Here is a 15,040-nt window from a genome sequence, read left to right as displayed (position 1 = left end):
AACCACCAATCTTTTGGTAGCAACCTAGCCCTTTAACCACTGTACCACCAGGGATCCTTTAAGTAGGACTGTAAGACTTAAAATATAATATAGAAATTTCCTCCATGCCCTCCCCTCTGCCCCCAAATACTCAAAGGCAACCACTTTCAACTCTTACTTGTTTTCCTCCCCCTAAATAATATGCATATACTACTATTTCTTGATAGGTCAATTTATATGTTGTTGTTGTTGTTGTTGTGTGCCATGGAGTCAATTCTGACTCACAACGACCCTATAGGACAGAGTAGAACTGACACATAGGATTCCTAGGCTGTAATCTTTATGGGAGCAGACTGCCACATCTTTCTCCTGCAGAGCAGCTGGTGCTGCTGACTTTTCCATTAGCAGCCGAGCATTTAACTATTGCACCCCCAGGATTCCATTTATATGCTATTTATTAACTTATTTTGAGGGTTTAATAGTCTGCCACCACTTATACTGGCCCTCCCCATCAATCTCAATATGGTTATATCACAATTTTTGGTTAATCAAATCTGTGTTTATATTATTAAGACTGAAAATATTTTTCACTGCTTGAATCAAGTAGTGTAGTAAGATTATGTTGCCATTCTTGAAAAAGCACTTCATTATTTCTGTTGCTTAATTTTCTGTGTATCCAAGGCAATTCTTCCATCCTCACCCCTGCCCAACACGTCTACAAATCTGTCAATCTCTAATCGATATTTCTCTCAAATATATCAAATAATCTATCATTGCCCTCCTCTCAAGAGACCTCCATATTATTGCTGTCTTCTTTCTGTCTTCATCTCTCCCGGTTTCTTGTGCAGAGCTCTATCCTGGCATTTCCTGTCACTGGCTCCTCTGTCTGATTTATCACCTGCTCCTTCTCTTTTAGGATTTATATTTTCATTTTGTTAAAACACATCCTCCATTAGCTTCCTAAGAAATGATTCATGGCAAGGGGCAAATTTTTTGAATCACTGTGGACGTGTCTTTATTCTGTCTTCCTACTTGATTGGCTCACTGGGTGTAGAATTCCAGTTTGGAAATAATTTCACCTCAGAATTAACGTACAATTCCATTGCTTTCTAGCATTCCAAATTGCTGTTGAGATGTCTGATGCTATTCTTTGTATGTGGCTTTTTTGCGGGGGGGTCTTTCTGGAAATTTTTAGAATCTCTTTATTTTTGCTATCTTGATATTTGGTGATGAAGTGCCTTGATGTATCTTTTTTAATTAATTCTCTGAGGTCCTCAGTGGAATCTTTCTTTACAAAGATGTGAGTCCTCCAATTCTTAGAAATTTTCTTGCAGTATTTCTTTGCTCCTTTTTTCCTTCTCTTTTTTTCTTCTGGAGCTCCTATTAGTCAGATGTTAGATTTTTTAGACCAGAGCTTTTCACATTGCAGGTTATGCCCCATTAGGAGGTCAAAAACAGTTTAGTGGGTTGTAGCCCTGGTGGAAGGAGCCCTGATGGTGCAGTGGTTAAGCGCTCGGCTGCTAACGAAAAGGTCAGTGATTCGAACCCACCCACCACTCCATGAGAGAGAGATGTAGCAGTCTGCTTCCGTGAAGACTGCAGCCTTGGAAACCCTATGGGGGCAGTTCTGTGCTGCCCTGTAGGGTCGCTGTGAGTTGGAATCAGCTTGATGGCAGCGGGTTTGGTTTTTTGGTCGTAGCCCTGGTGGCACAATGGATAAAGTGCTTGGCTGCTAACCGAAAAGTTGGCCGTTTGAACCCACCAGCTGCTCTGTAGGAGAAAAGACCTGACTATCTGCTCCTGTAAAGATTTCAGCCTAGGAAACCCTATGGGGCAGCTCTGCTGTGTCCTGTGGGGTCGCTATGAGTCAGGATCGTCTTAACAGCACCGAACAACCACCACCACCACCACCATTATTTAAAAATTAAATAGAATAGAATGGAAAAAAATACAGATAAACTATTTCAGTCTGCATATCCTGTAACAAGTGTAAGTGTTGTGTGTGGGTATGTATGTGTACTGGGTTGCAATGAAATGCATCTCCTACTATGAATCATGGTAAAAAAAAGTTTATAAAACACTGTAAACTACTTTATCTTATTCTTTCTCTTCCATTATCTATTTCTGTGCCTTCTCGTTTTACTTTCCTTGCGTTCTTCTACTGAATTTTAAATCTGACTATGAAGATTTTAGTTCCCAAGGGACAAGGACTAGATGGCAGGAGGGGACAGGAAAGCTGGTAATAGGGAACCCAAGGTCGAGAAGGCAGAGTGTTGACATGTCGTGGGGTTGTTAACCAATGTCATAAAACAATACGTGTACTAACTGTTTAACGAGAAACGACTTGTTCTGTAAACCTTCATCTAAATACAATAAAAAAATAATTAAGTTAAAAAATACCAAGATTACCAAAAAAAAAAAAAAAAAAAAAATGTAGTTCCCAGGAGCTCCTATTTGTTTATTCCTTTTCCATAGTGGCGTGCTATTTCATAGGTATAACATCTTCTCTGACGTCTATGAGAACATTAATTACAGTTTTCTTTTCCTTTAATTTGTGTTTGCTTTCTACATTTTCTCTGCTTCATCTTCCTGGTTCCTTTTTTCTAGTTGTCTTTTTTGTTTCCTGATAGAAGCTTTCTCCCAATGTCTGTGGTTCTTGGCTGTTCATTCCAATATAAAAATAAGGCACTAAACTGCTGACTGGCACGTGTGACTGTGAGTGTGTGTGCACGTGTATCAGAGAAATGGGTGAATGCTGGTGCCATTTACTGATATGAGAAAGACAGCGGGAAATGCCAGTTTTTGAGGCATAGAGAAATCAAGAATTCTTTCAGAAACGTCTAGTGTAGTGTCAGCCAATAGAAATGTAATGCACACCACATATGTAATGTTGAATTTTCTAATAGCAACATTTTAAAAATGTAAAAAAAAAGAAAGAAAGAAAGAAAAACTGGTGAAATTACTTTTAGGAATATATTGTATTTAGTCTAATACATCCAAAAGTGGTTTAGACCTATGGCTGCTAACCAAAGGGTCGGCAATTTGAATCTACCGGCTGCTCCGTGGAAACCCTATGGGACTGTTCTACTCTGTCCTATAGGGTCGCTATGAGTCAGAATCAACTCGATAGCAATGGGTTTGGTTTTGGTTTTATACATTCAAAATATTATAATTCCAACATACAATCTGTATAAAAATTATTAATGAGATAGCTTACATTCTTTATTTTCATACTAAGTCTTCCAAATCTGGTGTGTATTTTACACTTGCAGCACATCTCAATTCAGACTAACCGTATGTCAAGGGCTCAATAGCCCCATGTGGCTGGTGAATACCATATTGAGCAGTACGGGTCTAGAGCTTCTTAGTGCTGGTGCACAGACTGGATTCTGTGATTCATGGATCAGACTCAGTGGAGAAAAAAAAAAAGGTGCTTGTTTTTTGACTGGGTGTCCTTTCTCCTACCTAGGACATGAAGTTTGAGTAAGTCTCTCCACTCCTCTATTTCTGTTTACTTTTTGGCCAGGTAAAGAGCAGGCAGGTTGGGCTCAAGAGAGGGCGAAGAGAAAAGGGGCTAGCCAGCAGAAAAGCCGAGAGTGCTAACATTCAAAGGGCACCTTGCACGTCAGGCGCGGCACACACATAATCTCAGCTAAACGACTCTAGGCTGTTGTATTAACCCTAGTTTACAGGTGGGTTAACTCAGAGAATTTGAGTAACTTATCCAAGGACACCTGCTAGAGTGTAAACTCCATGAGGGCAAGCAATGGGTTTTTTTCTCACCCTTGTAACCCTAGTGCCTAGCACCGTGTCTGGCACATGACTGTCCCTCAAAATTCTGATGAGAAACCAGAATTTGAGGCCAAAGCTATAGACCCCAAGACCAGGTGTGTTCATATGTTTTGTTGTCTCTGCCGCAACAAAACTCTCTCTTCTGGAGTTCCTGGCTGCATTCCCACCTAGCCATGGCCTCTTTGCAGAGGTGAAGAAATCCTAGGAATTGTACTTCAGCTGCGAAGAGCTCAGTGGCCTCCAAACAAGTGTAACTGTGAGCAAAGCTCTTAGGAAGGTAGAGAGACAAGGTGGGGGAAGATTAACAGCAGACTCTGGAGACAGATTGCCTGGGTTAGTACTCCAGCTCTTTTCCTTCCCAGCTAAATGGTCTTGGGCAAGTTTCTTAACCTCTCTGCACCTCAGTTTCCTCATCTGTAAAGTGGGGAAAATAATAGTGTCAGCCTCAGGGGGTGATTGTGGAGACTAAATGAGAAAATTCATCTGAAGCAATTAGAACATGGCCAGGCAGATAACAACTGCTCAATAAATGGTAGTTGATATCTGTCCTCAAGGGTTTCGCCTGTCCATCCTGTGCCCTACGTTTTTGTGCTCATTTTCCTCATTTAGGCCAAGTACTCAAGTACCAAGAATTTGGAATCTAGGATCAAAGAGTTTGAACCACTTACTAGATGTGTGATTTTGGGCAAGTCACATGACCTCCTTGAGCCTCCATTTGCTCACCAGAAAGTGAAGATATGAATGACTCCTTCCTCACTTGACGGTGCAAGTTTAAATTCTTGGGGAATACACAGATGTTATTTATAATTATCTCTGCTGGCATAATTCACACTAAGGGGTCTGAGGTATCCCGTGTCCCTCACCACTGCAGTGGGTGCCAGCCTGGCTCCCAGCTGCCAGCACCTGCGTTTCTTTTCCTGAAGCCTTCCTCCGGCCACTGAAGTCCTTTTGATCCACCCATGTGAAAGGCTGAACACACCAGAGAATGAACATCCCCTCCTCTGTTCTTTGCCCTCACCTCCCACCTCGCCTTCAGCCAGCTAATCTGAGGCCTATGTTGTACATGGGCTCCCAGTTTTCCCAGAGGGGTTAAACTCCACTGACCCATAGTGTAACCGGGCAACAACGCACTCTTCATTGGCTGCTTGCCCTTTCCTGTCTAACTTCCTCGCTCCCCTTTTGGTGTTTTCCTTCACTTTCAAAAGAAACCGCTTGCACTTGAATCCTAGTATCAGGGTCTGTTTCTTCAAGAACTCATGTCTGACAGAATTTCTAAGTGATGCTTCTCAGCTTCTCCAACGGGGGCTTGAAGAAGCTTATCTCCCTGGAAAAAGTCTGCTGCCATCTCTGTTGGGGGAGTCCCTGGATGGTGCAAATGGTTAACACCCAGAGGTGCCTCAGAAGAAAGGCCTGGCAATCTACTTCTGAAAAATCAACCATGAAAACCCTATGGAGCAGTTCTACTCTGACACACATGAGCTTGCCCGGACTCTGAGTCGACTCCATAACAACTGGTTGGGTTTTGATCCTTGTAGGGAGGAAGCGAGTTTCAGATTTGGGCCTACTGCATGGGCATTTCTAATCAGATAGGAAAGAGCCTCATGTGGGGAGGTGCAGATGGCAGCTTGTTCTATGGACATGCGAGGCCTGGGCCAAGTGATGATGAAGTTTGGCACAGATCTGAGCGACCCTAAGAGTATCCTCACCTTCTGTCAGGGGTTAGCCTTGGTACCCATCATGCACACTTATCCATTGGCAAAGCCTTGAAGGCAGATGGATCTTCCTCAGAAACTGTAGCCCTCGACTCTCTAGCTCACATTGAACCCTTCACAGTGGCCTTGAGGAGTAGGAAGACAGGGCAGGTTTGGGAGTGAGAGACCATCATTCAACAATTAATCACAGGGTTATTCTTTATTGGCACCTTCAGGGTTAGTCATGGGATTTGACAAGGGGGTGTGTGGCTGAGAGCTCTGCTGTTAATTTTAATAGCTGTCTTAGGTCTTGAGGGGAAAAATAGAGAAAGAGCTGAGCTGGGCTGGAATAAAACCAAGCCCAGCTTTCAGCCAACTGTAGCATGTGGCATTCTGGGGAACTCAGTGGGCAGCATGCAGGAGGCCTGGGATGATACAGGAAGGAGCCCCAGGTGAGGCACGTGGGTGGGAGATTCCTGCCCCACTGAGATGACCTGTGTCAAGGAAGGCCTTCCCCTGCATGGTCTGTTGCCTGCCTAATAAGAAATCTTGACTTTGTCTTTTGACTTTGTCATTCCTCTCTTTTCTCCTCTGTTCCTACTTCCTTCTCCCAGTGCAGACCAACCGTAAATGATTCCTTGAACAGTCTGACATTGGATGAGTATTGTTACACTGTGATCTGTGTAGCTGGGTTGTGTGGTCCCCAGCTCGGTGGCCAGATGACAGCCATTTCCTTAGGATCCTCATGCTGGGGGAAGAGCTGGAGAAAAATCACTGGAGGCCATTTCCTTTGTGCCCAGAGCAAGAAGGCACTTCTTGAGAACAAAGACAAGCTATCACCTTGGGGAGTGTACCTGTGTCCCCAGGCAGGTAAAGACAGGATGTTCCAGAGATCAGTACTGAATCCTGACCAAGAAGACAGAAAAGAGTAAATTTCCAGCTTCTGTACCATTGAGCAGCACTTTGAAGCAGTGACTGAGCCCGTCATTGGAGGGGACAGATACAGCATGGGACAGCCACCATCTCCATGAAGATACACAGCCCTGATACCTTCCAGGATCTCACATCTGCCTTCACACTGTGCCCTTTCTCTTTGTCCTTGAGCTCTGTGGTAGAGGGGCCCCAGCGTTTGGGAATGGACTGTGGGGTACTCAAGGGCCAACCAGCCCAACGACACTGGGAGTTAACTTGGAATTTTAGCTAGCAATCCCATCTCCTGGGGGTCTCGCCCATTTCTTGCCCAGCCTCTGGAAGGTATCTCCAGCTCAGATGAGACCCCACACTGGTACCTGCTCAGCCTGCTATGGGAAGCCTGCCTCCAGGAGCCCTCACACACCCTCCTGCCTCATCCTTACTAGCCCTATGGCTTCCCAGGTCCCCTCTTGCCCTCTCTTTCTGATAGCGCTTTGGGAAACACGTTCCCAGCGTACTTACTTCAGCCTGACTCCTCTGGGCGTCATGCAGCTCTGGCCCAGCTAAGAGAGGCTGTATCAAATGTTTTTGTATCAAAACCCTGCAACCTGAGCCTCAGGGAAGTGTGCTGGCCATCCTTCAGGGGAGAAGGTGTGGGCAAGATTTGTGCAGAGAGACTACTCAATCACTGCCCTCCACCAGCAGCTCCATTTCCTTTGCCCTAGCAGCTCCAGAGTACTGAGGACCTCTGGAGTACTGAGGTGGCCTTGCCTGTGCTTGCTCCCTTTCCAGTGGGACTCCTTTGCAAGGGTTCACTTACTTTTTGAGGGGAGGGGTCCAAATTCTCTCTCTTAGGAGGGGAAACTTCTCTGGTATTGTTTTGGTTGGGGCTTGCCTTTGTTTAAAACAGGAATCCATGTCTTTGAATTTGTCTATTTGGGGCAAAGAAGACAGTTGTCAGTATCAACCCCTGAGCCTAGAGTATAGAAGGGTCTTGCCACCTATTTAAGTTATCCATTGCTGTGTAACAAACATTGCAAAGGCTTGGTGGCTTAAAATAACAACTATTTATGTAGCTCATGGTCCTGTGAATCAGCAGCTTGGGCTGGGCTCAGGGAGTAGTTCTTCTGGTCTTGGTTGGGCACAGTTATGAGTCTTTGGTCAGTTGGCAAGTTTGCAGATCAAGTATTGTTTCACTCGTATGTCTGGTGGTTGGCTGGTTGTTGGCTTGTCTGTATGCCGTGTGACCACTCATCTTCCAGCAGGCTAGCTCAGGCTTCCTTATCTGGGTGGACAGGGTTCCAGAAGAATGAGTAGAAGTATGCAAGGCCTTGTTGGGGATAGGCTCAAAACTGGCTCAGTGTCACTTCTGCTGCCTGTTGCTCAAACAAGTAGAGATCAGCCTGGATTCAAGGGGAGGAGATGGAGGACCTGGAAATTACTTTGCAAAGAAGCATGGATAAGGGAAGAGTGGAGAATTGTGGCCAGTATTGCAAACAATCTACCCTATATCCTGGTACCACTTTTTCTCTTCAGAAAAGGCATGGTGATATTCACACAGCACCATTCACTGAGTCCAGAATTTTTTCTACGGGCTCCCTTTCCACCTCCAAGCCATAGTTCCCATAATAGTGCAACGAGTGGGTGTTGGGAGGGATATGGAACCTTCTGCATATCAGCACCACAGGGAGCCCAGAGAGAATTAGACACAGTCCCTGGAGGAGGTAACAGGCATGTGGGGATGGAAATAAATAAGCCAGGTAGTCCACAACAGTCCCTCAGGTGCTGTGATAAAATGATGTGGGAAAACAGGGCAGGATTGTTTCCCTCCATGTAGTTTTGACTTATTATTTTGAAATAATTTCAGACTTAAAAAAAAGCTGCCAAAATAGTACACAGAGTTCCTGTCTACCGTACACTCCGCTTTCCCTAATGTTACTATCTTACATAACCGTACTATAAGTATCAAAACCAAGAAATTAACACTGGTACCACCCTATTAACCAGTCTACAGACCTTATTCATCTTTTGCCGATTTTTCTACTGATGTCATTTTTCTGGTTCAGGATTCAATACAGGATCCCAAATTGCACCTGGTTGTCATGTCTCCATAACCTCCTTTAATTTGGGACATTTCCTCAGTCTCTCTCTGCCTCTTATGACCGTGGCATTTTTGAAGAGTACCAGCCGTATGTTTTGTAGACTGTCTCTTAATTTGGATTGGTCTGATATTTTCTCATGATTAGATTGAAGTTATGCATTTTGGGTGGAAATACTGTGAAAATGATCTTGTGCCCTTCTCAGTACATCAGATCAGGAGGCGTATGTCACCAGAATGCCTTATTGTTGGTGATATTAACTTTGATCCCTTGGTTAAAGTGGTGTCTGTCAGGTTTCTCCACTGCAAAGTTCTTGTTGTTCCCTTTGTAATTAAGACGTATCTTTTGAAGAGATACTTGGAGACTATGCAAATAATCTTGTTTCTCAGTATACTTTTACCCACTAATTTTAGCATTTTGGGATGATTGTGGCCCGATAGTTAAGAGCTCGACTGCTAACCAAAAGGTCAGCAGTTTGAATCCACCAGCCGCTCCTTAGAAACCCTGTGGGGCAGTTCTACTCTGTCCTATAGGGTCGCTATGAATAAGAATCGACTCGACGGCAAGCGTTTGGCTTTTTTTACTTGCCTTCAGCCATTATTAATGTGGTGGCCAAGTGGTGATTTTCTATTTCCATCATTCCTTGTACATTTATTAATTAGAATTCTACTGTAAAAGAGATGTCTTCTCTCCTGTTCATTCAGATCAGTGTGGACTCTTGAATATTAACTTTGTGTTATGGGTGGTAATCCATTGCTATCAGTATTATTTTGCTAGGGCAGGTTCTTTCAAATGAGTCAGGAACCACGCAGTGTGTTAAGGAACTATAACATGTTGGTCACTTTCTCCAGAGTGGGTGGTCCTGGAGGAGAAAGCCTGACTCATATGCATATCTGCATCTCCAGGAGCTGGTGCCTTGCATGATGCCTGGCACAGTGTGCTGAATGAATGAATGAGTGACTTTCAGTGCCTGGAAATAGAGTGATAATAAGGTCTCAGCCTTAAACTCTGAAAGGTTTATGGAGCCTCCTTCCCCAAGCTTGAGTAGTTAAAACAAAACAAAGCAAAAATATCTCAAACTGTAAAATGTGTAACAAAGGCCAAACCACTTCTTAGTGTTTTTCCATACTGACTATTTTGCTGCCTTTATTTTTTGAAATATTATTTAAATATTATTTTATTATATAAAAACAATTGTGGTTTGTCTCTGTTTGCTGGTGCCCCAAACACACACTAGGCCTGCCTATTTGGTCAGATTGCACCACTTGGAGGAATCAGGGATGGCTTCACAGAGAAGAGACATTTGAGGTGAATCTTAAAGGGTTGTGAATAGCCATTTAGCAGGTAGAGAAGAGGGAAGGGTATTCCAGGTAGAGGAAATAGCACATGCCAAGACCAAAGCAGTGAAAAAAAGGTGACATTTTGGCCAAATAGTCAGTAATCCCATGTGAGGGATGATGGGGCATGAGACTTGAATGGGAAATTAGGGTAGAAAATTGGGAAGGGCCTTGGATGTCATATTAATGGGTTTGGGCTTAATCCTGGAGCCCTGGTGGTGCAGTGGTCAAGTGCTCAGCTGCTAACCAAAAGGTCAGCAGTTCGAATCCGCCAGACACTCCTTGGAAACCCTATGGGGCAGTTCTACTGTGTCCTGTAGGGTTGCTATGAGTTGGAATCGACTCAACGGCAATGGGTTTTGGACTTAATCCTATAGATAATGGGAAGCCAAAAGTTCTTAGGTGGGGACCAATGACATCTATTCATTCATTTAAGAAAAGCCTAGTGTATATCTACCACCTTTCCAGTCCTGGTGCTACAGTTCTGGAAAAGACCCAGTCTCGGTCCTCATGGAGCCAGGAGGGAGACAGTGTGTCAGAAGACATACTGCATAGCAATAAGCACTTCTACAGAAGAACTGGATTTTGGAAGAGACGATGGCAGGGGCGAGCTGCCTCAGGGCAGGGAGGCAGGGAGGAAGTCCTTCATTTCCTTCATCTTTCATGCCCTGCTTTGCCTGAGTGCAACACTAGGTCCATGGGAGACAGAGGAAAGAAGAATGGGTTTCTCAACTTCGGAAAGTCCTGCAGGCAACCTGGGTTAGAATGTGGCCTTCTATCAAGGCAACGCCTCTCCAAAATGAAGAGAAACTCTTTCGGTATAAAAATCTTTTGATATGGTGTTGGGTCAAAGACTTCTGGACCTTACGTAGCTTGATGCCTACAAACCCAGAAGGCACCCAAGGAGAAAAGGCTTGGTGTAGTAAGGGCAGTATTTATCTGGTAAATTTAGAGTCCCTGATTTTGCCCTTGGGTGCCACTCCCATGTCCCCTCTAGCTTACCATTGCAGTATACTTGCAACAGCCAGCATCTGTTTCTCTTTACCTGAGGTGTTCTTTGCAGCCAGCATGCAGAAGCCCAGAGTTCAGTCAAGGACTGGCAGGAGTTGGTAGACCAATACCCCAGCTCCCTTGCCCCTCAACTGTAACAACTCTAAGTTGTGTTCTACACTCTCTCCCAGAGTTCCCAAGGGCATTAAGCTGTAGGCACCCCCAGTGGTAACTTGCTCAATGTTGATGTTGTTAGATGCTGTCGAGTCAATTTTGGCTCATAGTGACCCCACGTGACAGAGAAGAACTGCATCATAGGGTTTTCTAGGCTGTCATCTTTATGGGAGCAGATCACCAGGTCTTTCTCCAGCAGAGTTGATGGGTGGATTCGAACCACCAGCCTTTTGGTTAGCAGCTGAGTGCTTAATCATTGTGCTTCCAGTGCTCTTACTTGCTCAGTAACACACCCGTTACTGCCTACCTTCCCTCCTATCTTGTTTCTCCACTTCCCTATAGGTATTGCTTGGAATCACCTCTCAGGTCATCTACCTGCATTGGAATCCTTGTCTCAGCGTCTGCTTCTAGGAGAACCCACACTAAGACCACCTGCCACAGGTGTATTTTAGAGGAAGAATCTTGCTACCTGCGTTAGCACCCTGGCTGATCTCATCTAAGGTGGGAATGAGCTGCTATCTGGAGGGGCACACTCAGGCGGGGCGGCTGGCTCCCAGCCCCTCTCCATTTCCACTTTCTGATGCCACCTCCATCCCTTGATAGTTGTCAAAAAATCAGACATTGAGACAAGGCCTGCTTGAAAAAGGCAGGCCCGACAAGAAAGGAATCCACGGCTCATCCTTTTCAGTCAATTCCTTGTAAATAGCGAGGAGCAGCCCCGTGTTTTTTTGGCAGTCTAATCGCTAAGAACTTCCCTCTGGTGGGTACTTTTTTTAGAGCATAATAGAAGATGTGATATCTTGTGAGAGGCACCAAAATCACTTGGAGCATGGCAGCTCAGGGACTGAAGGAGGAGGTGACAAGTTCCTGGGAATATTAAAGATTAACACCAAATACTTTGTTGCTATTTAACTCTCAGACGATTCGTGTCGCTGGAGCAGAAACAGAGCATTTCTTTCCCTCCCTTCTGTTTATTACTTCCCGTCTCTGTTCCTGGGGATTCAGAAGCAGTGGATGTCAGATGCCAACTCCTTAAGGGCTGAAACGGTTTTATATAATAACAGAGAAGGGGAGCCTACAAAATGAAGAGAGAATCTAATTCAGTGCTTGGGCTGGAAACGGGATCCGGGAGCGAGAAGGGAGCGGTCTTAAAAATAGCTCACTGTAAGAGAAGAACGCGGCTTGTCTCCCAGCGGCAGGCGCAACCCTTGGGTGAATTATAGGAACCTACTGTAGGCCTTGTGTGTTCGCTTTTGAAATGTTGATCGTGGCTAAAAGGAGGCTGTTGAGTGGACGGCTGCTGGTGACTGACACTCGCATGGTCCTTGGCAATGGATGAGCCTGTCAGGCCTCCATCTGCTGCCGACGGAGCCAGCATGCCACTGGGATACATGTGTCATGTTCTCTTCCACTAATTATTGATGCAGCTCCTATCACTGCAACGCCAACCCCTTCAAAGAGGTGTACACCAGCTCTAATGGAGGATGGGAAGGAGCCTTGGGGAGCTCAGGGAAAGGGTAGGCAGTGGAGAGACTGAAGGGAGGGAGTGAGACATGAGAGAATGATGGGGGCACTTTCAAGACCCAGTGGCCCAGAGAGAGAGAAAAGAGGAGTGGAGGGTGGTGGGGGGGGACAGTGGGAGAGGAAGAGAGTGAGACAGTACTCAGAAGGGGATAGAAGCCCACTGCGAGAAGCAGAGAGAATCCAGACAGACACAGAGACAGAGAGGAGGAGGAGAAGCAGCAATAGGCAGGAAAGGAGAGGGTCCCAGCACCTCTGCAGGTGGTGGGCTCATCACTGGGTGACGGGAAGGAATTGGGGCACTGCACCTCCGCTGTGCTGCAAACAGCCATTCTTCCCGTGCCCTGCCCCTGCCCGTTTTAAATGAGAGGAGCCATGCCTCATTCTGTTTTGTAGTCCTCTTCCTGGTAGCTCAGTGGTTAAGAGCTTGGCTGCCAACCAAAAGGTTGGCAGTTCAAATCCACCAGCTGCTCTTTGGAAACCCTACGGGGCAGCTCTCCTCTGTCCTATAGAGTCACTATGAGTCAGAATCGACTTGATGGCAACAGGTTTGGTTTTATTTTGGTCGCTGAGTGGCACAGTTTGTGCTTGGCTACTAATTGAAAGGTTGGTGGTTCGAACGCACTCAGTGGCACTGTGGAAGAGAGGTCTGGCAATCTGCTTCTGTGAAGATTATAGCCAAGAAAACCCTATGGAGCAGTTCTACTCTGTAACACATGGGGCTGCCATGAGTCGGAATCGACTTGATGACAACGTGTTTGCTTCTGAGGGGACGACTTCCTATAAGCAGGAAGAATGTGCAAGTCCTATGACCCTGGCAGCTTGGCCGATGCCTTAGCTCCTGTGCTGAGTGTGTCGGGGGATCTCTGGGTCTGCACTCCTCTCTGGAAGGTTTACCTTCGATTGATTACAAGTCCAAGTGCTCATGTGCATCCCCTCAAGCTCCCCCAAACTGGGCAGCGACCCCCAATGCCTGAGAAGGTGTGCGTGGAGACAGAAAAGATGACCTAGAACTTTGCTGTTGTGAGGTGCCATCAAGTCAATTCTGACTCATAATGACCCTATAGGACAGAATAGAACTGCCCTATAGGCTTTCCTAGGCTGTAATCTTTACGGGAGTGGCTTGCCAGGTCTTTTCTCTCGTGCTGGTGGGTTTGAACCCCCGACCTTTTGGTTAGCAGCTGAGCACTTAACCATTGCACCACCAGGCTCCTTACAGCCTTGCTGTAGTATCTTCAAAATATAAACCAACAAGGAGGGGGAAGGGAAGAATGCAAGAGCTCTGCGCTGCATTCTTGGTATCTGGCACGGGCACCACCATAGTGGCTCTAGCAGCAATGTTGGTGCCCCAGCCATATCCCCTCAGCACTCTCATGCTGACAGCTTCTGACCTCAAGCATGCATGTCTGTCTGCTTGGGGACTTTGGCCACAGAGTGGTCTGCCTGGGAGCAGCCCTCAGCCAATGACTGGTGGATAAATACCCCAGCTTCCTCATCTCTTGGGGGCACAACTCTGAGGCACATCCTACAAAGTTTCCCAGAGAGTCCCAGCAGGACTGAGCCCTCCCAGCCCCCAGTTGCCCACAGAGGTGACCTGATCATTGACATCCCTTATATTGTCTTCCCTTCCCTGTCTCACTTCCCCTCCTCCTCTATTGGAGCCTGTTGGGATCACCTCCCAAGTAAATGATGTGCCCTCAAATTCTAGTCTTCTGGAGGAAGTTTGAGGAAACCTGTGACAGGGGCTGCCTCACTTGAACTGGGGGAATGGAAAGGACTGGATGAAGTACACGGCAGAGAGTGAAGCAGTGTGCATGTCAGGGGCTATCTATTACCGGTCACTTGGTTGGGGAGAGCTTTCTTTTTTTTATTGTACTTTAGATGAAGGTTTACAGAACAAATAGATTCTCATTAAACAATTGGTACACATATTGTTTTATGACAATGGTTAACAACCCCATGTCATGTCAACACTGTCCCTTCTCAACCTTGGTTCCCTATTACTGGCTTTCTTGTCCCCTCCTGCCTTCTAGTCCTTGTCCCTGGGCTGTTGTGCCTCATTGGTCTCGTTTTGTTTTATGGGCCTGTCTCTTTGGCTAAAGGGTGAACCTCAGGAGTGACTTCATTAGTGAGCTAAAAGGGTGTCCGGGGGCCGTACTCACGGGATTTCTCCAGTCTGTTTCAGGCCAGTAAATCTGGTCTTTTTTGTGAGTTAGAATTTTGTTCTACATTTTTCTCCACCTCTGTCCCAGACCCTGTTGTGATCCCTATCAGAGCAGTCAGTGGTGGTAGCCGGGCACCATCTAGTTGCACTGGACTCAGTCGGTGGAGGCCATGGTAGTTGTGGTCCATTAGTTCTTCGGACTAATCTTTTCCTTGTATGCTGTTCTCTTCATTCTCCCTTGCTCCCAAAGCGGGGAGACCAGTGGAGTATCTTAGATGGCTGCTCACAGGCTTTTAAGACCCCAGACGCTACTCACCAAGGTAGAATGTAGAACATTGTCTTTATAAACTGTTATGCCAGTTGAGCTAGATGTTCCCCGAG

General features: G+C 45.8%; 1 long non-coding RNA gene across 3 annotated transcripts in view; it reads left to right on the top strand.

Moving 5' to 3' along the window:
• Nucleotides 1-15,040, top strand: part of LOC111820164 (uncharacterized) — a 91,337-nt gene that overhangs the window by 15,499 nt on the left and 60,798 nt on the right. The window contains exon 5 of one of the 3 annotated variants that reach the window (XR_002823710.1): nucleotides 11,317-11,482. The exons of the other annotated variants lie outside the window; for them this stretch is intronic. This is a non-coding gene — a long non-coding RNA (uncharacterized LOC111820164). Of the gene's footprint in view, nucleotides 1-11,316; nucleotides 11,483-15,040 lie in introns of those variants that run through there. 3 annotated transcript variants of the gene reach the window in all.

Source organism: Trichechus manatus, unplaced genomic scaffold (genome assembly GCF_000243295.1).
Source record: "Trichechus manatus latirostris isolate Lorelei unplaced genomic scaffold, TriManLat1.0 scaffold00001, whole genome shotgun sequence".
Classification (NCBI taxonomy): domain Eukaryota; kingdom Metazoa; phylum Chordata; class Mammalia; order Sirenia; family Trichechidae; genus Trichechus; species Trichechus manatus.
The sequence above is the reverse complement of the archived record's forward strand: the minus strand, read 5'-3'. Positions and strand labels throughout refer to the sequence as shown.